The sequence below is a fragment of the Amblyomma maculatum genome, chromosome 1 (genome assembly GCF_055883805.1).
Source record: "Amblyomma maculatum isolate TAMU_Amacu chromosome 1, ASM5588380v1, whole genome shotgun sequence".
NCBI classification, from domain to species: domain Eukaryota; kingdom Metazoa; phylum Arthropoda; class Arachnida; order Ixodida; family Ixodidae; genus Amblyomma; species Amblyomma maculatum.
Window position 1 is genome coordinate 370,863,319 of NC_139344.1, and position 22,356 is coordinate 370,885,674.

General features: G+C 43.6%; 1 pseudogene; it reads right to left on the reverse strand.

Annotated features, from left to right (window-relative positions):
* LOC146208190 (radixin pseudogene) overlaps window positions 1–8,229 on the reverse strand; it is an 82,772-nt pseudogene extending 74,543 nt beyond the window's left edge.
* Between the last annotated feature and the right edge of the window lie 14,127 nt (window positions 8,230–22,356).

Sequence of the window (22,356 nt, forward strand, 5' to 3'; positions counted from 1 at the left end):
CCCTTATTTTAATCACTTTGACTACTTCGGTAGTTATGATTTCTTATGAATGCTTGAACTGAAGGTAACATTTGTCAGAAAGCGCATGCGGTTGTTTTCAGATTTAATACCTGTGTCGCGTCTCTCTGAGATGTTTTTACTCGTAGCTGTATAAAACACTTCCTATAGCGTAAACGGCGCCGTAGGAATCACTTACGTAGTATGTCAAAACATCAAACTTCAGCACTCGTTTGCAGGTCAATGCGAATATATAATTCCATAGGGACAGGAAGTTGGCTTTAAATCTGCAACAAAGATAGCGGGGGGGGGGGGGGGGGGGGGATGTGCACTTTATTCCATCTCTGCTTCGGGCTGAATGATGGCGAAGCCTCGAATGAGATTTGTTTGTCTCCACCTTCTTTTGATTAAGCAAGACTGCGGCAAGCTTTCTAGCGGACTAGCGGGAAGAAAAACCACGTGTTCTGACGCAAAAAGAAGAAGAAATACGCGGAGCTATGTTTAGCTTCTATCGCATCGATCAGCGTGGACTGACTTACATTTGCCGGTGAAAGGTCTGGAATGATAGAATGCTCCACTCTAGGCCACGGACACGGACGGCCTGCTTTGATCTCAATCCTTGCTCTTTTTCCCGCTTCGACAAGCTAGCGCACTCCACAAAGCCACTAGCGCCTGGAGCGAGGCACGGCTGTTCAAGCGGCTTGAGTGACGGGGCTCAGCCGAATGATAGCCCAGGTGTTACCGAAGCTGCTCCTTTCATGCCCGCAAGGCAGGTGACGCTTTCACGCTCTCCAACCACCGACACGGCCCGGAGCATAGAGGAGGCTATGCCCGGAGGCAGCGGACAAGAAAGCGTGCGCCGAAATTTTTTTGTGGCCACGCACCCACTTGCACACGGTCGTCGTGTCATAACTGGTATAAAGAACGAATGGGAGGGGATAGGGGAATGCCTAAGGGGTGAGCATTTGCACAGAGGAAGGAATGAGCACCTTGCTTGGGAGGCCTCGAGCGGCGCCGAGATCTTCGGTTGACGTAGGACCTATTTAAAGCTCTGGTCTGCTGAGCCAGGAGAAAACCTGAAACTCATGGCTGCGTAACTACCATAACCTAGATATTTTACATATGATAAGGCATGTCAATGATAATTGAAGAACTGGGTTCAAATCTCCCGCCGTTTAGTGACTCGCAGCCTCTCTACGAGATGGCGTATTTAGAAAGCTTATTGTTGTTATCTTGTAGTTGTCTCCAATAAACTACATGCATTCGAATTTCAACTTGCGCGAGATGTGGCGATGGCAAATGGCCTAACGCACAAACTAGCGAAGTTGGTCTGCCCGTGCAGCTGAGGGCTTTAATTTATTTATTACGTGCTTTATTTATCGGGTCACCATCACTTGATCTGTGATGTTGCTCTCAAGACACGTGTTTACGGCGCCTGAATGTGTCGTTTCGTTTGCTGGCTTCAGAAAAATACAGTGACTTCCCTACACTTTTCATAGGAGAAAGGAGGAGGTGGGGGGTGTACGCATACGACATTTTGTTTTCCTCAAGGGGTGATCAAGGGGCCCCATTAATTAATAGCGAATCTTTTTATATTCTTTACGCAGAGTCACTGAAAGGACACCCTGGGCGGGCATATAAGTGACGAAATTGGGGTCATATTCTAGTGACCAGGACATGGCCTCGATAAGCTGATTTTGTTTTAAGTGCCTTCATTGAACAGTTACCTTTTTGTTATCGCGGGTCACACACTGATGGTAGAATTGCGCACTGAGGACTTAGACTGGCGTAGCGTTTCCCTTTTTTTTACACCCTCTCTTAAAGCAAACCTGTAATAAAACTCACCACTGCGTCCCACAGAAAAGAAATCTATTAAAGAAAAAAAAAAAACGACCCACTATTTTCGCCCTGACCTAAATCACGTAGAGACGTACGTTACGTTGCCAGGGCGAAAATTCCCAGGCCTACACGTACCGGCAGAGAGGTGGTAGCACCCGTCAAAACTGGTCCCTCAGGGACCAGGGCGTCGGTTCTATGCACGTGGCCTAGCACGTTTTTGTTATACTTAGGTTAGAAAGTGCATTAAAAAAAAAAGCTGAGAAGGACACAAGAAAAAAGGAAGCGCGCGAGCATTGAGCTGCGCCGACCTCATCTATCAACAGCTTGATTTTTACTCGACATTAATAACGCTTGAACAGACCTGCTCGTGTCAAGACGAGCGGGATATCAAGAAACGACAACAAAAAAGCAGCGTTAGTCTTCTTTCACCGCCAGTTTAGAGCTGGTATAAGGGACATCAAGATAATGAGGTCAAAGTTTTGCAGAAACTCTTTTAGGCAGTCGATACACAAGGTTTAGATTAATTGGCCGAAAGGCCGAACACTCTTCTTGAACTTTTGTCTTAATACAGAGAATTTTATGACTGCCTATTGTCTATAGATAGTCCACAGATGAAAGGAAGCGAAGAGGATTAGAGGCTTTAGTCTATAGACTGTCTATATACAAAAGAATGAAAATCTAAAGGATGGCAATAGAGTCCATAAAATGTATATAGAAAGTGTATAAAAGTTTATAAACCATTTTAATAAGGGGTATTATTATCGCTCATGTGACTGTGACCGCTTCTGAGCAAATCCGGAATTATTTAAGATGGCACACGGTGGTGCGGCTCGTTACAGCGTGGATAAATAATCTTTTAATTTCGAATAGCATCCCAAAATATGCTGAAATTCACCACTTATGTAATAGCCCGAAAACATTATCAACAGGAGAAGGCTTCGCCACAAAAAATACTATTAAAGCGTACAAGCTTTGTAATTTATCCACTCACACCGATTACAATTTACAGGGTCATAAATATTTAATTATTAGCCCTCTGCGGGGCTAAACTGAAAACCGAAAGCAGCAACCTATATAGTGCGATCATTAAATCAAGTTAAGCGCAGCATGAGCTTTAGGTGTGCCGAAAGTCAACATAGCCCTGATGACTTCACAGCAGCACTGTTGTAAGAAAGATCGACTGGCGCCCATTTCAAGGAAACTGCCCTTAACATGCATACCATATTATTAAAAATTGCAATATAAGTGTTGCCATTCAAAATATGTGGAACATGTCTGTTCGCAGCAAAAATAAAAACAGGCGAAGAAAAAACCCATATAGCATAAGAAAATGGTTAATATTACATACAGAAATAAACGACGCAACAAAAGCGTGCCCGTCTCCCCCAGCGCTCGAGCTGGCATCCTTTTGACTAGACTACGACGATTACCGCTTCGCCTGGCTTATGTATATTCTGGGCTGAAAAGAGGCGCCCATTAGTCATAGCGCCAAGAATCAGCCATTTCATATGCAAGTAATCGTAGCGCCGCTGCGAAGTTTTCCAGCCTAAATCCCTGAGTCTTAGGCACATCCCGCCTGTTGATGACTACGCACCGTGAAACAAAATCTAAAACAAAAACAAAACATTCATACGTAAAGTAAGCGCCAAAACCTCCCCGGCGTCCGCCCTTCACTGGAAGAGGCCGCCTTTCGTGCGATCAGACGGGCTCTTCCTTCAGACTTAAAGTGAGGCTTTTGTTTTGCTGTACACGCGTAGCAATTGCTTCTTGCTTTTTTTTTTTGTCGACATCATTGCCGAGCTTTACTGGAAGCGCAAGTGCCGGCGAGGCGGCCGGGGTGGCTTAATTAGTATGCGCTGCTCTGGAATAGAGACGTCTGGCCGCTACTTTATGCAAAGCGCTGATTTGAAATGCAAACGCCCGCGCTTTGCGACGTTCCCATAATTTTGAAGCCATTTTTTTTGCTCGTGATATACTTAGATGCATATCACGCAGCTCAAGGTGGTTGTTTTTCTTGTAACAAGCATAATCTTTTCAGGCCACTTCTAGCCTTTTCTATCTTTGTTGTGGTTTTTTGCTCACACAGCCGCGCATAAGTATGGATTACGATATAACCGGTCGTCTTTATAGATACTTTTTTTTTTTTTCATCGAGCAGGCACGTCAGTGGATACATAAAAATCACTGCCTTAACCTGGCTTATTCAGTCATACAAGCTGTCAGCGCTTTATCCTGCCAGCTTATGCGAAGTTAGATCACGTGGATCGACAAACAGTGCCACAAGGGTTTAATATCAGTGGTTTTACTCAACCAACGCGTGTTTCAATACAAGGAAAGAATTAAAAAAGGTGGCAAAATAAAAATTGATTTAAGGAAAAGAAAGATGTACAAACTGCCTCACTCCTGCGTGGACATATAACCACACCGTAAGCGAGAGGAGGAAAGTGCGAGTGAAATAGGAAAAGAAGCGGTGCTGTAGAGGACAGATGCGGAAATTGGCAGAGGTATAACACAACATAAATCTGGTTAAGATCGAAAGCACCCACGGTAGTCTGTGCACCACGTTGATTTTTATATTCGATCTCTGAGCGTTAACTATGATTGCGAGTGTCATATATGTTCGAGAGATTTTCAAGGTACACAAAGAGCTACCATCATAGTGTTCTGTGTTAGACGAGTGGGCTAATTTCAAGAGCTTTTAGTACTGTAACAACAGCCAAAGTGTTTTGTTTTTTTTTTTCACAATTTCTGTATAAGCTGCAATAAATAAAACATCCACGGTGGCTCAGTGGTTAAGACTCTCGGAAACTGAACCAGAGTAGCCGGCTTTGAACTTGACCTGTTCAAATCCACTCTTATCCGAAGATTCCTTTTTTTTTTCTTAATTGTCAAAGCAGAACGCGAGGACCCGCAAGCCTGAGACGATTTTGCTAGGCTCTGAAAATCCGGATTTTATTTTTTATTTCCTTTTTTTTTAATTTTTGCCTTACACCTCAAAGTTCTTTGTAAGTGTTTTGGTTTTATTACATTGCAAACTCTAAGTGCGTTTATGCTGTATATTGCTTCGTTTTGTATAATTTATCTGCTTGTTTCTTTGTTATGTATAGTGCCCTACCTGCTTGGACCTATACCACGGTCCGCAGTATGTCTGTAAATAAATAAAGTAAATAAACTACTCCTTCCGCACCACCGATTTCGGAGACCTTCAGCGGGCATTGATACCCCACAGCATAGGTTCGCGTTTTGCCTTTCGCCTCCATAGAAACGCACCCGCCGTGGCTGCTTTCGAAGTAGGATTAGGAGACATAGTGAGGATGAAAAAAAAATATTTAGCTCGATAGAGCACAGATGCGAAACATAAGAGCTGGGCTACAGGTGCGAATTGCGAAAGAAATGGTTGCGTATTATCTGCCAAGTATCCGACGAATGCAAATAGAGCCCTCCAGCGAAAACTAAAAAAAATCACCAACCTACTTAACCCTGCATTATAACTAGCGAAAGCGCTCATCAGAGTGTATCAGTTGCTAAGACTCGTTTACTGAACCCGAGTGCCTGTTTCGAACCCATTAGGTTTAAATCAGCACTGATAGCTTTCTCTCTTTCTCTCTCTCTGTGTGTGAGAACAAAGAGCAGAGAGAGAGGGCCTTACACGTAGACTAGATAAATCCCCACTACAATGACTGAATCCTAGTTGGGCCTTGCAATGCCTCAAAGGTCATTCGCCGACGCACGACGATTCCTGGAGTTCCCCGCAAAAATATCATTATCTCCACTCAGAAGCCTGAAGAGAAGAGCACGAGATGTTCTCGTGAAGAAATAAATCATTATTCTCACTCATAGGCTTAATGAGAAGAAGAGGTGAGATCCCCCTCCCCCCCCCCCCCCTCCCCCTTCAAACTCTGGAGTTGCTAAACAAGACTCTCCCAAGACTCCCGGCACCAGCCTCCCTTCACCAAGACCGGCATGCGGTGTAAAGCATGTTTTCAGTAGTAACGATCACCGCAGAAAAGTTCCAGGGAGCAATCTCCTATGAGCGTGTATGAAACTTACACTACCAATATCAGGGAGCTTTCGAATTTTAGAATTGAGGGACCATGTCGCTTAGGGAAATAGGGGTAATAGCGGGCTGCGAGAGCGCAGCGCAAGCCTGGAATGATTACTACCCCCATCCTCTCCCCCTATCGCCTTTTCATTGCAGCATTCCGCGCATGCGCATTGTCAGCCCGCAAATATTATATCCCCCTAACCAATAATAATAATAATCTTTATTCAGTATAGTTAAAACTACATACACATATGGAAGCGCCGAAGCCACAAGTGGGCTTCTGCGGCGACAACCGGCAGCCGCGGCAATCTTCGCGCTACATCAGTGCTCCATCGGAAGCAAAAAAAAAAAAAAAAAAAAAAAGAACAAGGAAAAAAAAAACGAGAAACATTTGGCACAGCCCACTATCAAAAATGCCCTGATAACATCAGTACATAATATACGTTATCTAACGCTTGAACAGCAACTCTCAGTGTTTTGCGGGTGGTCAAATAAAATGCATCGTCCAGTAGTTCGTTGAAGGTAGCTGAAACATAATAGCGTCTTGTTGCTTTACCGTAGTGTGTGCGCACTCTCGGTTTAAGATAACAAAGAACTTGTCTCAACGGTACCGGTTTCGTATTTACGTGCCTGTATGCACTGCTCTAAAAATATTGTAGTACTACAATTTGTTTAAAAAGATTGTCAAAAGAAGGCAAACCAGCTGTTCTAAAGAAATTGCTGGGCAAATTCTCCTGTGACATGTAGAGAAAGCTTGTAGCGGTGTTTTTTTAAATCCTATTACCTCGACATTTCCATGTGAAAGAGCAAATAAAAAGACTACACATATCATATCTTAAAACGCTATACCCCCGAGCCTGAGCTATTAGTTTTCTGATAGAAAAAGTTGTCATAGTTTACAAATTAAACAACAAACATGCAACATTTCTAAGGTTCTTACAAATGTGGGTCAACTGAGTATTCCATGTCAGATCACTGTCTATCATACTTAACCGACGGAACGCTAGCTATAGGTTGACAAGAACACAAAGAGCTATATGAGGGGTGTAAATATATGGAACCTACACTTGGTACATCAGTCGATATTGTCGACCATAAACTCTGACTGCTCATTGGAGGGTCAAATTCTAAAGTTAAAGCTCAGCTACTTTGGTCATCTGATGAGAAGAGAGGAGTCGCTGGAGAAAGATTTGATGTTGGGAAAGGTTGAGGGTCGCCGGAGAAGGGGTAGGCAGCGAACGCGATGGTTAGATGGCATTCTCGAGGCATTGCAGATGAAGCTATGTGATGTTAAGAAGGTAGTGAGAGAGCGGAAAGCGTGGCATGACATGGTCCATAGGGTCACGAAGAGTCGGACACGACTGAACGCCTGAACTGAACACTTGGTACACATTTGTGCGGGTTACGAAAACCGACAAGTGTGGATTTGGTGCTATTTATTCGTATTAAGTTTGAGGCAAACCAATCACTATCTTTAATAGCGTCCTCCTGAAGGTTAGCCAGGTCACCCTTTTTCTAAAACTCTCTATTGCATCTTGATTTGGACTGGCCGACCGCTATTTTTCAGTTCACTTTGCTTACGTCGGTCGAGCTACTGTCATTTTCTCTGCCTCCAAGTTTCCCTTCATTTGATGTTTGAGAACAGCGGAGTTCCCCTGCTCTAGAGAAGATACGTGAGACAGAGAAGAGGTATAGCAAAACAAATTTTACTACGAAAATATTATCTACGGAAACGTTAAAACAAGGCGTTTAATATCTCGACACGAGCCAGACAGGCTCTGGCCATTCACCAGCCGCGTTTGAGCGCATCGGTCTCTGATGTGCTTTCGTTTAAGACAGTAACGTGTGGTGGGCTGTACAGTCATCATTTCTAGCCTATTTCATCCAACATTCGCGTATCTAAAAAAAGCATCTATCTAAAAAAGACGCGCGCCACTCATAAACGGGTGTATACGCGAAAAGACAGGCAAACTGCATCACGCGTTCTATCAACTCACGCGACGTCTGATTGCCGCAGAACTTAAGAAGCGATACTGAGAAACTGGTTCTTCCTCTGTTTCTCCGCAGAAAATTTCATTTTATTCTTCTGCGCACGCCAGAAAAACGCTACCGTCAACCAAACGACCGCACGCGCAGCCAGAAAGCCGAGGGCACGAAATGCGCTGGCGGTGCTCCATTAATCGTTGCGTCAGGCCCACGTTGCGACGACATCGCGACCGAGTGGACCGAGAGAAAGAGGAAGAAGAACAGCGTTCACGCACGGTCAAGCCATGTTAGCGTCTCTTCCCACTCCTTCTCTTCATCGTAAGGATCACAGCCTTGTAGCAGCATCGCCCAGCGCGGCGTCATTCTGGCGCGCTTACTTTCTCTTTCATGAATCAAAGTGCCCGTTCGTCTATTTGCTTGCGTGCGTCTACGTTTTACCGCAGCGGGAGTCACACACAAACATACACACGCTTGATTGCGGATTGATTTGATAAAGTGCCTTGACGAACGTGCCTCGAGTCAACAGGGGATACGCCGCCACGGTGGCTGGGCTGCTCTTTAATCAAGCGTGGAACAGCGTGCCGCGCTGCGTCGACTGCCGCGCGTCTGGGGAGCGTCTACGGGGCCACAGCTCGGTGGCGCCCCGATCTCCGCGACTGGAACATCTGATGATGATGGCAAGTGTACGCGGCCGCTTCGATTGGCAAGCGTGCGTACGCACGCTTCTGCGTGCGGTGCAGTATGGGCGATTTGGGGAACGCAATTACTGGGCAACCCTTTCCGAAGAAAAGGTGGCATCGGCAGTTTCTCGTTCCTTGCGAGTTTTATGCCGTCTCTAGCGTTGGGTAATTTGTCACCTTGTGTACGCTGCTGCGTGCAAGCGGACTCCAAAAGGACTTCGTGAGTGTGCGGCTTCAGCGGGTAGTTTTAACCGCTAAACGCTGGGAATGCAGGTGAGTCGGTGATTTTCAGAGCAAACTGCAATGTCCGAGACGACGCGTGTTGAGGCAGCCGTATAGTTCAGACCGAAATTGAGCATGAGAATTACGCTTATATGATCGAAACTCACAGTCGGCCTCTGCGCTACATACATACATACATACATACATACATACATACATACATACGCAGACACATACATACATACATACATACATACATACATACATACATACATACATACATACATACATACATACATACATACATACATACATACATACATACATACATACATACATACATACATACATACATACATACATACATACATACATACATACATACATACATACATACATACATACATACATACATACATACATACATACATACATACATACATACATACATACATACATACATACATACATACATACATACATACATACATACATACATACATACATACATACATACATACATACATACATACATACATACAACCCACACACACGACGGCAAGTGTGTGTGTATCGCCATTGCCTTTTCTGTAGCGCAAGGTAGCAATTATTACCTTACAGTTGTCACTCTCCTCGCCTTATAGATAAGTTACATCTTTCCTAGTATCAGTTTCAATTACAAGGCTAGTGTGGAAGATTTTTAGATCCTGTTATAAACATATTGACGGTGATGGCCTAGCCATCCGATGCGTGGGAAACTTTGGTTTTAGTTTATCCTGCGCTCGCCCCGTGTAGTTATGACCGTCATATAAAAGAAATGGGTTGCGCTTTTGAAGATTTCTGGAAGGCAAATCTAGAATATCGTAAGATACTCGTGTGTGTATCGATAAGAACGACGTTATCTTCTGACACGCTGAAACAGTTCGCTTTTAAAGCGTGTTGATGACGTCCTCAGTCGTAATGGCGCATATACCCACGTCAGAGGATTGACTGGCCAGACCGCATTGTAGATACAAGATATTCTTAAACAAGGAGTGCAGTATTTTTACAATTTTGAGTATTAAACTAGAATTTTAACAAAAAGGAAAGAAGAATCAATGAATTCTCAATTTAGCAGAGGTACCTCTCCCTGATGTGATTATATAGCAGTGATTGGAATCCCACACTGGTTTCACAGCCTGTCATATGGTGCTCGCCATGAAGGATAGGAGAATCGGAATAGATAGAGAAAGCCCGAGATGATAGAGGGGGACCTTCAAGTAAATACTACGGAGGGAAGTAAACTGCAGACAGGAGAGAAAAAAGTTATCTATTGACTCAATTTCTCCACAAGGCTCGCAAAGGTTGGTCATAGATAGCCTGGAACGGTATAAATATTGAGCCATGGTATTCTGCAACAGAAGCGGATCGCGGAAATCTCAGATTGCCTTCAGCTGCACATCCGCACACTTCACGGAAGTTTCAGGTATTATTAATCCGGTTCAGCAAGGAGAGGTTCATGGCTCAGGTATTGGAAGCGTTGAAAACGTGCCATAGTTAAGTATACTGTGTTTGGGATGAACGGAACAATTGGTCACCAAAGGGCGGACTCTGCTAACAAATCAGTCCTCTCATTAGGTGTAATTCCCCAGTGGCCAGAGACCCAGTGAAAGCGTACTTCTCTAATATATGGCTTAATAACAAAATTATATGAACGGCTGAGCGGAGTATCCCTCGAATTGTCGGGCGCTGTAAATACGGAAAGAATGTCTGAAAGTATATTAATTTTAGTGATATTGCAGGGAATGTTGTAATGCCAGCTCAATAGCTTGAAACTCAGGGACTAAACAGCAGTATATTCAGAGACCCGAAATGAATAACTTCAATCAAGTGTCCGTTAGTATATGCCAATAGCTGCCTTTTCATTTCGCAGGGAGGCACCTGTAAAACCGGCATTACGATTAGGAAAATTTTCTATCTACTCCTCTGCAAGGCCACTTAATACACAGGCAGGCAAATTCTTAGCATTCCTTCGGAGAGTATCGTCGAATGAGAATACAGTATTAGGACACCGGTGGTCAACTTGTACTAAAGAATTTATTGAAAGTTTTCGACAGCAGGGAATTAGTGAACGGAACCTGCGAAAGCTTAAAGTTACGCCTCGCGATCAGAAATTGTCAATGTTGGCCGAGGATAAGACGCGAGATAATAATGTTTATTACAGCTTTTTACTGAGTGGTTTCTTCTTCCCTACGTCTTTTCATTTCTTCTTTAGAGCGAACCTGAGGCCGCAGCATTGCTTCTGTTCCTGAGATGGCTGTTTGGCCGGGATATTACGGTCCTCCAGCGCGATGGTTGCGCAGCATATATCACCCTGCCCGTTTTCCCCCTATAACGGGCATATCACGTGCTCAAGCGAGACCCATAAAGAGTCCGGCTGCAACCTGTGACGCGCTCCGGTAGTTTGAGAAGGCCATATGCTCGCTTCGCCGGACCACTCTGGACGACTTACCCGCCTAACTCTCCCAACCGTAAGCACTGGAAGCAACAAACACCACTGGGCCTCGAGAAAGGTGGAAACCCTAAACTCTCACGCGTGCCTCATTTTGTGTCGCACCGCCTGGCCCCGACAATATGTGTGTTTAGAGGGCTCGCTTTGTGAGCGGGAGGTTAGAGTGGCCAACCGGATGGTGGAAGAAGGAAGAAAAGGGGGCTTGCGCTTTGCAAAGTCAGTAGCTGTGAGATTGGTCGCGGAGTGGACCGCGAGAAACGCGACAGCTGCTGGCCTTCGAAGGCGGATCGCTTCCACCGCCTTCTAACTCTAGAAATGGAAGATGCTACTGGGATAATGCGGCAGACAGTGTGCTTCTCGAGCAAGTAGAAGTGCAGTTACTCTGAGGACTTGCGGTAGCACTATCATCCGACGCTTTCCGGGAAACTTCTATCAGCGCGCGATGCTGGCGAAAATAAGGAATGCCGTGAGTGACAGCGCTGGAGGGAATTGAGTTTCAAAGTGAGGGATCATCAAAAAAAATTAAATAAATAAACGAAAAGCATGCGCTAGCTACATATTTCACGCTGAGTGATTCTGACGCACGGAGGATGACGGAAGAGGTCTGAGAAGAGATTGCGTCAGTATAAGGAAGAGCGTACTGACAAATTTAAGTTACAGACTTTGTAGGGTTCAAGGAATTCCGCCCAATGTAGAGAAGTATGGGCCTTTTGATAGTAGTTGTTTGACTGTGGACGTCTACTGAGCCGATCGCTGCTATAAAGTACTTTATACTCAAATAATGAGTGCCCACTTGACGCAGAGAGAAGGTAGTTGAAAGGATCTATTTGGGGTAATGTGAAGAAAAGCAAATGATGCAAGTTTACAAGAAAAAGTGTAGCATTAGAACGCTCACTTTAGCGAATTCCTCGTAATGCCGCTGCCAACGACTATCCCCGGGGGTACCATGAAGCTCTCCTGAGAGAACGAAATGTACTAGAAAAAAATAGCGCCACTTCGTACCGTCATTAGCGTTTAAGCCAGCACTGTATGCCTAAGCGAGATGAATGCGAAAAAAAAAGAAAGAAAAATGGCATAACGATATGTGTAAGTGCTCGAGGTTTCACGTTTTTAGTGACAAGGCCCTTATAGCCTAGGACGATGAATTTCGCCAATTTCTAGTTCCCGTCCGCCTAATCGAGTGTTGCTACGGCAACACTATATTAACAGGTCTATCTATAGCCAAACTCAGGGTCAAGGTTAAAGCAAAATGGACCTAATCGAGCCTAATTAAGCACAGGTTAGAGAACGGAGTCTGAAACGTGACCGAACACTCTCTGAGGCTATTTGACAGTGTTAGGCTCTGTTAAGCCGAATAGGTCTAGCTGAATGTAATGACTCCATTACAGCAGCACACTCCTGCGTGAAGGCATATTGGCCGTAAAAATAGGATCTTCCCAAGAGGATATCCGGTGATATTGATTGTTATAGTGCACTTCGCGCAAAACTGCGTTCATAAAGAACTTAATATGACAAAAATATACGTCTGGCCAGAATTCCTTCTTACGTTGAAAGCTTTTCAGAAATATTTCTTTGTAAATTTGAAAAACACGCTCCTCTGGGGCGATCAAACTGCGTACTGCGGGCCCCTCTCGGCTAGGCGCGCGACATCTAGCGATAATATTTGATTCTAAACAGGCTATGTGTAAGCATGTGCAACCAAACTGATACCACTGCCTGTATTTTGATGCTAATACCATCTCCAAACTGCTACCACAACCGCGGCTTCGCCGCCTGCTTTCATCGTCAGAGATAGCCGTCCGCTTACCGCTACGAGCTGTCCGCTTACCGCTACGAGATGAAAAATTTAGCACTTGAAGCATGGTGATGCTTTTTTCTTTTCCTTTCCTTGCGGAAGCTCTGGCCTGCAGCATTTTACTGCAACACGGCTACGTCAACGTACTGTATGATCACTGGTAAAAGCTGCAGATTGGCGCACAAAGCATTCGATTCGCTGTTTCTGATGATAAGAAATACGCATGTGATTGTTAAAGACACCATAGGAACTCAGAGATTCGCAGGTGCACAAGATCACACATGCTATAACTGAAATAAAATTTTGATAGTCACTTGCGATTGAGTCAGTCTCTTGAAGACTGCCACTGGCATCGTGACTAACGATTGATCATATTTCTACCCCGAAGATGAGATGGTGAATGTCCCAAATAGACGTCGCCGAAGTCACGGGGCGTTTTTGGCCACTGTGTACAGAGTGGTGCAAGTATTATGAATTGAGGGCAAACCACGTGATGCGGCTCATGGTTGGCCACAAAGAAGGGCGAATGACGACGAAAATCGAGTGATAGTCGCGGCAGCCGCAGATGACAAATTGCTTGTCGCATGGGAGCTTCGCGGAGTGTTACGATTAAACGCACCTGTTCAGACAGTGCAGAACAAACTGCGTGTACTTGGTTTGAAAAGCAGAACTGCTTTGCAGACATTGCGTTGAGCCGATATGAATATGCGTCCAGAATTCGCATTATTTTTCGACGGATGGACAACAGCCAACTGAAACGCTGACGTCTTCAGGGATGAAGGCTCCGTCTTCATAATCTTTGAACAGCAGAAACGTGTGCGACAACCAGAAAAAACAAAAACAAAAAAACTGTAATATTAAACTAGTTTGCACTTGTCCTTATAGGTCAGAGAAATTTACGAAATACATATTTATAATAAAGTGAGTATGTAAAAGGTACCCTATGAGACAACGAGTTGCTTAAACTGAAAGCTCCGTTAAATTAAGGTGGCTCAAAAATATGCGAAATCACATATTCACAACGATTGCAGTTTAGGCCTAATTCTCATTTATTCGGATATACCATTGCTTCAACCACATTACAGTTCCTTTAGTCCACGGCTCAAAATCCCGACATAGCTTTATACTATATATAGTCCGTAAAGAATGCACAGAGAATGCTTTGCTGGGGCGAGCCTATCTCTTAGCAGCGTACCTTAGGCGAAGATTTCTGTTTTAATTTACTTCGCTAATGGTGTACGCGGGAGAATTAGTCCAGACCTCATTATCTGAGTAGAAAGACAGAGTGAGAAGAAATAAATATTTCTGATACTGATGTTTCAGAGCCATGTATTTCATTGGAATCGACCAGCAAAGCCAGTTGGTTATAGGGACCTGGTCCAAGGCATGTCTAACACGCGACAATGAGGAAGAATTGTTTAGAAAACAAGTAAACTTAACTGAATGCAAGGAAATAGAGTAAAAGGTTATGTCTCAAACTTAAGCAGCAGAGTGTTGGGCTATATTGTTACAGCATTGAGAGCTTGGTACCCACAGTCTTGCACACCTACCACATTATTATGGCTATTGTCAATATATTTGCTCTAATCAAACCCAACGTCGCTATCACCAAGTAGAGACGCAGAAAAATATGCAACGTATGCGGCAGCGGGCGTACCTGATTACGCGTGTCGAGAACCGTCAGCTGCCAACAACCGCTGCCACTGAGTTGCAGGACGCGTGACAAGATCAAGTCGATGCAGACATCATAGAAGGTGTCCTTTTACCCTACAGGCCAGATGATCCGTTCCTAAACGAATTGTAACATTTTCTACAAAATGGGGAGTCTGTTCACGAAGCAGATGCTGTTCAAGGCCATTTCGAGATCAGTGAATGTCAAAATAGACCCTGCTTTGGCATGCATGACGCTCTGGTCTAAAGGTAATTGAGGACGTGAGAAAATTGGTAATGTGAAGCCGTTCCAAGCAATCAGGCCTCTCTCAATAGCCTAGCAGCTCTGACAAGCTGTGGACAGCTGTGCAGGAGTGGGCAATGAGCCCACGTTGTTGATTTCTTTTACGGGCCATTCCTGGACAGGATGCATAACCTCAAGCCATCCGACAGAGCTGCGATCCGTTACTATAGCGCATCTATACACCCCTTCTGAAACATAAAAAAAAAAAAAAACTCTGGAAGCAAACGTGGTTTTAGTGATAAACCAGCGTTTCATTTATTTTTTGCATGAACCTCAAGAAATATCTGCAGTCGAACTAAACCCGCCGCTTACACAGTTAAGACGCAATGTGACTCATTCTCTTCGGTGCGCTGAAACCAAACTCGATTATCGTTTCCCGGGATTCACCGAAGATCGGAAACTGCCAAGCACTGAGAACTAACGTACTATTTGTGCCAGCAATGATGATGCAGTAAATCAGCGTAACCATACTGCGCTGAAATACTGCGCACAAATACATAAAAAGACAAAGAAAACAAAAAGAAGCCAGCAGCGTGCGGTCAGCCGCTAAGTCCCTAGGGCCACTTGTTTAACTTACACCAGCTACATCAGTGTAGGAAATCACCTACACCTACAACAGGTTTTTGCTGCACTGGTGTAGCTGGTGCAGGCTAAACAAATGGCGCTTTTGTTGTAGGCTTGCACTGCTCATTTTTCTGAAGACATTCGTGTCACACACAGTTCTATGCTAAACAATGACTCTTGGCATTGAAACCGGAAAATTCGTGGACATGCCTCTCGCATTTGCTTATAATTTCTTTGGAACACAGACTGAACTTCATATGTAAAAATCAGCAGTTGATTCTAACAGCAGGTGGTTGTATGCCCTGGTAGCAATATGCGCTGCCTTCCAAAGCTTCCTTTTAGCTTTATTATTATTTAATGCGTTGCTCCGGTAAAGTATGGCCAGTCAAATTAGCATACGGCTTACCTTGCCTGTAGCAATTAAATGAATTTATCGTCCACCTTACAAATGTCGCGTGCTTCCAGTAAAATATCTGTTACAGCGCCACCGACGCCGGCGAGGGGTGCATATTTACACTCGCGTTACACTCAGATGAATATTTATCATTTTACGTTTGAAATAATAATACAGCCAGAAAATACCAACTGGTACCACACGCTAGATGAGCAGACAATGTTCATCTGACATTTTGTATTTGTTTATATGCTTATTCATTTTAAGCACACTTTATCTCGATCTCACTTCGCAGTCGTACTTGAAATTACAGGCTGCTGTAAACGATAAAAGAATGCACCAATAGGGTTGAACAATAACAGTTGAAAAAAAAAAAATCTACCTTATAATTGCATTTTATATAGGCGCGGCTAAACAAGTTTCTTCATACAGTGTATACGTTAAGCACAGTAGCTCGAACTAGTAGCACTTATTTTGACTGGCCCTTTTTCGCAGGAATGAGGTAACCATGGCGTACCAGAGCAGATCACTTGCTAACGTCGAAACTGCGTAGCTGATCGTGAACGGTCGCTGCGAGTGCTACAGCGCGGAGATGCGGATAAAGAGAGTCCAACAGGGTAAACGTGACTGCCTTTCACGGTTCATGGCTTGGCACAACCGAGGAGGACGCGCAAAGCAGTTCCCCCTATACATCGCCCATCGGCGCCTCGTAAAACCGGCCGCCGTAAAACTCGCAGCCGATCACCCGGATGAAACTGCGACGCAGTTGCAGCCCCCGGACAACTAAAGAAGCTTCACGCATATATGAATTCACGTCAGGTGCATAAAATGTCTCGTTCGTACGAGGCAATTTTATGCTCAGATGAGCGCACTGCAGCAAAACGTCAGAACAGCCCCGCGGGCTGCTCACTTGTGCCTTTTTGGGGCTCAGATATCGGTTTATGTATACAGTGTTTTCTCTGAACCCCTATTGTTAACTGTGCGCATAGACCACTTCATGCTATTTGATTCAGATTTTTTCATCAAGCAAGCAAGGATAGTCTCAAAGGTGCCCCTTCTGAGTTAAAATGATAAGGTGGGAAAGCCTTTTTAATGACAGTATGAATGTTGACTGATTGAATACGTCACACGCAGTTTTGATCAGCTTCCTATTTCTGGTGTGTAGATAAGGGTATGGTGATGAGGTTTTTTCCATAAACGCATATGTGAAAGAAGCTAGCAGAGTTTTTTGGCGACTGCTTCATTACCATCATCATGATCACGGGGCTCACATATCGGTTTATGTATACATTGTTTTCCCTGAACCCCTATAGTTAGCTGTATGTATAGGCTATTTCATGCTATTTAATAAAGATTTTTTAAATACAAATATCGAACAAGTATGAATAATTTCAAAGGTGCTCCTTTGAGATCCAATGATAAGGCATGAATGCCTTTTAATGACAGTATGAATGTTGAATGATTGGATCACATGCGGTTTCGATCAGCTTCCTAATTCTTGTGTGTAGACAAGGGTATGGTTATGCTTTTTCCTTAAACGCATATGTGAAAGAAGCCAGCAGTTATTTGGCGTCTGCTTTATCATCGTCATCATTATCAGTAGCAACAGTTTATCCATGCAAACGTCCTAATTCAGTCCGTCAGCCTAACTACCTGTCGCTCCCAGCCACACTTTTCTCTTAGTATCTAGTCATACAGCCACCCTTAGCGACTATCGGTTGTCCTCCCTTCCCATTACATGTCCTCCTCACGCATTTTTGTTCTTGATTTTGACTAGATTGTAATTAACTCGACTTTGCTCCCTGACCCATCTTACGCGTTTCCTATCAAATACATCCATCTTCCTTTCCAGAGCTCCCTGCGCGGTCCTCAATTTAAATTGAATCCTTTTCGTTAGCCTCTACTTTCCTCCTACCTCTAGGCGAGTGCCGTGGGAAGATAAGCTAGTGCATATTTATCTCCTGATGGGTAATGGTAAAGTGGCATTTATAACCTAATGCGCTCCACCTCATTTTTGTCCCTCTACTTACTTCACTCTTAAGGTCCAGATGTGCATTTACTGCATGCGCTGATTATGCATAGTTTTACCCCTTCCAGTGCCTCGCTACCCATTGTATATTAATGTTTCCCTCCGAGGCTGTTAAGAGAGAGAGCAAATATATTTATTCAAAGTGTTCGATACTGAGGTTCAAACTGTAGATAATTACTTTGGTTTCATTCACCTTCGTAATGTTTTATGTCATAGTTCATTATTTTACTGATTAATATAATACAATCTTAATATTTAATGACGAAATTAAATCGCTCCTGAAAAATGTTAAACTAACTTCTAGCTCTGGTCCTCTTGGGTTTTAACAACAAGATTCTTTAAACCATCTCTCAGGGCATTGATCCAGTATTGTCATCACCTTTTTCTCAATCATATCATCTGGATCGATTCCTAGCGATTGGCGCGTAGCTAAAGTAATACCCACATTCAAATCTGGTGACCACTGTAATCCTCTGAACTATCGTCTAATATCCTTAACTAGCTCCATATCTAAGTTTATGGAACATGTTGTTTTCACTAATATTATCAGCTATATTGAGCACCACAACATCATATTTAAATACCAGCTCGGATTTAGAAAGGCTTTCTCATGTGACGCTCAACTTTCCGGATCCCCTCACGACGTTGTTTCATCAGAGGACGCAGCATACAAGTCGATGCGCTATTCTTTGACTTTTCTAAGGCATTCGACCGAGTCCCTATCACAGACCTGTGCTCAAACTAACCCACTTGAACATTCATTCTGACGTTATTGCCTGGGTTAAGGCATTTCTTGCATGTCAATCTCAGTTCATTTCAGTCAATGATCATCTTTCGTCCTCCTCACCTGCTTCGCCCGGTGTTCTCTAGGGAAGCGTTCTGGGACCTTTAATTTTTCCAATTTACACAAAAGACTTACCCCTTGCTTATCATCCAGAAGATTATTCGCTGATGGTTGTGTTATATACCACATTACTAATGACTCTGACCGCCAATATTTAAAAACTGATTTAGATTCCATTAGCAACTGGTGTTTCATCCTGGTTAATGACCCTGAATTTCTCTAAAACAAAACTTGTCTCTTTCAGTCGCAAGTCATGCCACATCCCGACATTTTACACTCTCCTTAATAGCCCGGTTCAACTTTCTACTTCCTGCAATTATTTGGGACTACACCTCCAGTCTATCTTAACATGGAATTTCCATCTTAGCCGAACTCTGGCAGCTGGTAATCGCTCTTTTGGTCTTCTAAAACGTAACCTTAAACAAGCACCTTTTCGCCAAAAAAAAACTAGCATACGTCACCTTAATACGGCCACAAAATCGAATATGCGTCGGCCATCTGATACCCGGATCAAGCATACCTTATAGATGTCTTGAAATCATTGCAAAACCATGCCGTTAGATCATCTTCTCAGAATATTCTCGTCATACTAGCGTCCTCGCATTAAAGGGTCCCGCCGAACGTTATGACATCATCGCAAACTTACCCGATTGGCTCTTTTCGATAAACTTTATCATCATGTTTTGCTGCATGGCAATTTTTTTTCAATGCCCTGAGTTATTTGTTCCACGTCGCGACTTCCCGCTGAAATAAATAAATAAATAAATAAATAAATAAATAAATAAATAAATAAATAAATAAATAAATAAATAAATAAATAAATAAATAAATAAATAAATAAATAAATAAATAAATAAATAAATAAATAAATAAATAAATAAATAAATAAATAAATAAATAAATAAATAAATAAATAAATAAATAAATAAATAAATAAATTGTGCGCACCCTTTTTGTATCGCGAGCCGGCTGTTTTGAGGCAACGTTTTTTAGAGAACGCTTTCTACATAATTCCAGGTCTCATAGATTGTATGAAGCCCTTGGCATTCCCATAAAAACACTGTTATATTACAGTAGAGCCTGGCCTTCTAATGTTTCAAAATGGGTCATACATACCCTAGCTCTACCTTCCTCTCCCTAGTTAGGCCTCGAGTCAAAGATATTCAATGAATATATCTCCTCTTTCTCTCTTATGCAACGTTGTATATGAGCATATTTCGGCCGTAATCTATTGCATCTGAAAGCAAACGCTTTAACAAAAAAAAAAAAAAAAAACGTCTCGGTCGACTTTTGGCAATATTCTTTTGTGCAGCAGATTGAAATCAAAAGACTACGTTCCAATCGGGAGAATAGCTGGTCGAGTTGTCCATAACTATATCGATCGTTCAATATAGTCAATCAGGAGATTGAATCAGGCTCGGAACTTACCCATTATAGGCTGCGTCAAGGGCATCCTGAACACACGATTGACACTCTGCTTCCAAACGCAAGCTAAATTAGGACGCTTTATAACTCGTTCTTCACCGCAGTTATTTTGTTGGTACCAGCTTTAGAGTTCCTGTCACTTCTCACTTATATTGTTTTACATTATCCAAGCAGCAATTTACCTTGCTGTGTGCGGAGCAAAGGAATCCGGCATACTCTGAGCGCAAAGAACGGGACTTTGTAATTAACAGGTGTTACCACCAAATGAAGCAACTTCACATCACAAAACCCAAAACTTCAGAATTCAGCACTACCGAAGCCAGGAGGCTGGGGGAACCTGGAGGAATTATTCAATTAAGGACGTGTTTGCAAACTCTTTAGCATTCGCAACTTTTCTTCGTGTTCACGCGTTGTTTTGTGACATCCGAAAGACAACTAAAGAGCACACACACTAATTAAAGCACGAAAACCGTTGCTGGTATCGCTTCCTGGTAGTGCGTGTTTTCTTCCAAGGTAGCTCTTTTCTTGCCACGGAAAAGCAGCAATTTCAGGGTAGTGAGGTTACATTTTTCCACCCATAAATATTAATATGTTCCTTTATGGCAGCGCATAGCAGTCTAGCTAATATAATTTATTTTTAACAGCATCAAAAAAAAAAAAACGCAGAATAGACATGACTTAATAAGAATCACCAGTATTGCATTGGAAAATTTTCAGAGACTACGAAAAGCCCTTATAAACGTATTTTAAATATATACGGCGCTCACGTTCGGCGACTAAACGGAAGTGCGCGAGCAGGAGTCGTTGGGGTCTGCTTAGGATCCGATTGATTCACATAAGGACATCTTGGACGTTCAGATATGTTTTTTCTTGTTTGGTTTTTGCGCTCTTCAGACGTTCCGGAAGTCTACTCCCATCCGCCTTTTCAACTTTTAAAGCTGGCACGTCATTTGTTTATGATAGTTTGAAACACAGCCGGCACAAAGATGCTGTGATCGGAGATCAGTAATGTTTCCGTCTCTTTATCTTCGTTCGTTCCTGAATTCATTTCACTGCAGACAACGCGCTGTGCTGCGAATCTCGAGCCCATTCACACTTTACATGAGAGGCCAGCCGACGTGTATAGGCATGCAACCAGGCTTAACAAAGCCTTTCACACATGCCTGCGTGTATTTGTCTGTCTGAGGATTCAAAATTCCCGGCGGGTTTGATTAGCACCTCCCCCTCCCATCTAAAATATATCTGCGTGAGTGGCAGTTCCTGCTATATCCCGTAGTCTCGGGACGGAACATATCCCGCCAACCCATCATTGTCCCATTATGTTATCTATCAACTGCTAAATACATACCTGATATTTCGTAGACGTATATATCCCTATGGTTCTGTGCATGTGCGGCCAAGGGCAGGGCTGCGTTGTTGGGTGAGGTAGCGTACTAACCACGCTGCGTTCTCAGCGGCTTGTGCCCCGTAATGTTCCCGCATTACTATATCCCATCATAAAAACAGGTAAGCGAGAATTCTAGACCTTTGTGCCTTTATCGGAGAAACGAGTATTCCATAATAATCAATTAGCAGAGCGTTTGGATCGTCAGGTGTACTGTTTGGGCATGTCCATGCTATGTAGGGCAGGCTTGCCTTCTCCCCGCACGGTTTATATTCGGGGTCGTAGGGCCCGCCAGTGTTTCAGGTCTGAACCAGCGAGTGAGTTGCCAGTTCCTGCCTGTAGGGGTCGCCATATAACTTCCTCCTGTTTAGAGAGATCCTCGGCTGGGGGCGGATGTTTTTTGCGAGAGTCTGCAGTGTCGCAGCCTCTCCACGTACATCCCTTATGGGGCCGATTTAGGGTGAGGAAGAGGGGGGAAAGAGTCCCGAGGGACGAGATCTTGAGGAGCGGTATGAGCTCACTCATTCCCTTCCACACATCGATGGAGCACTGCGCTGTTATAAATGGCATCGTACCACTCTGAAAAAAAAAAGACAAAAAGCTAAAACTCAGGTTGTACGAGGTTCTGGAGCGACGATGCAGCTGTCGCGTAAGTGCCCTCCTCTCAAGACCGTGTAATATACCCAGCTGAAGCCAGCGATAGTAGCC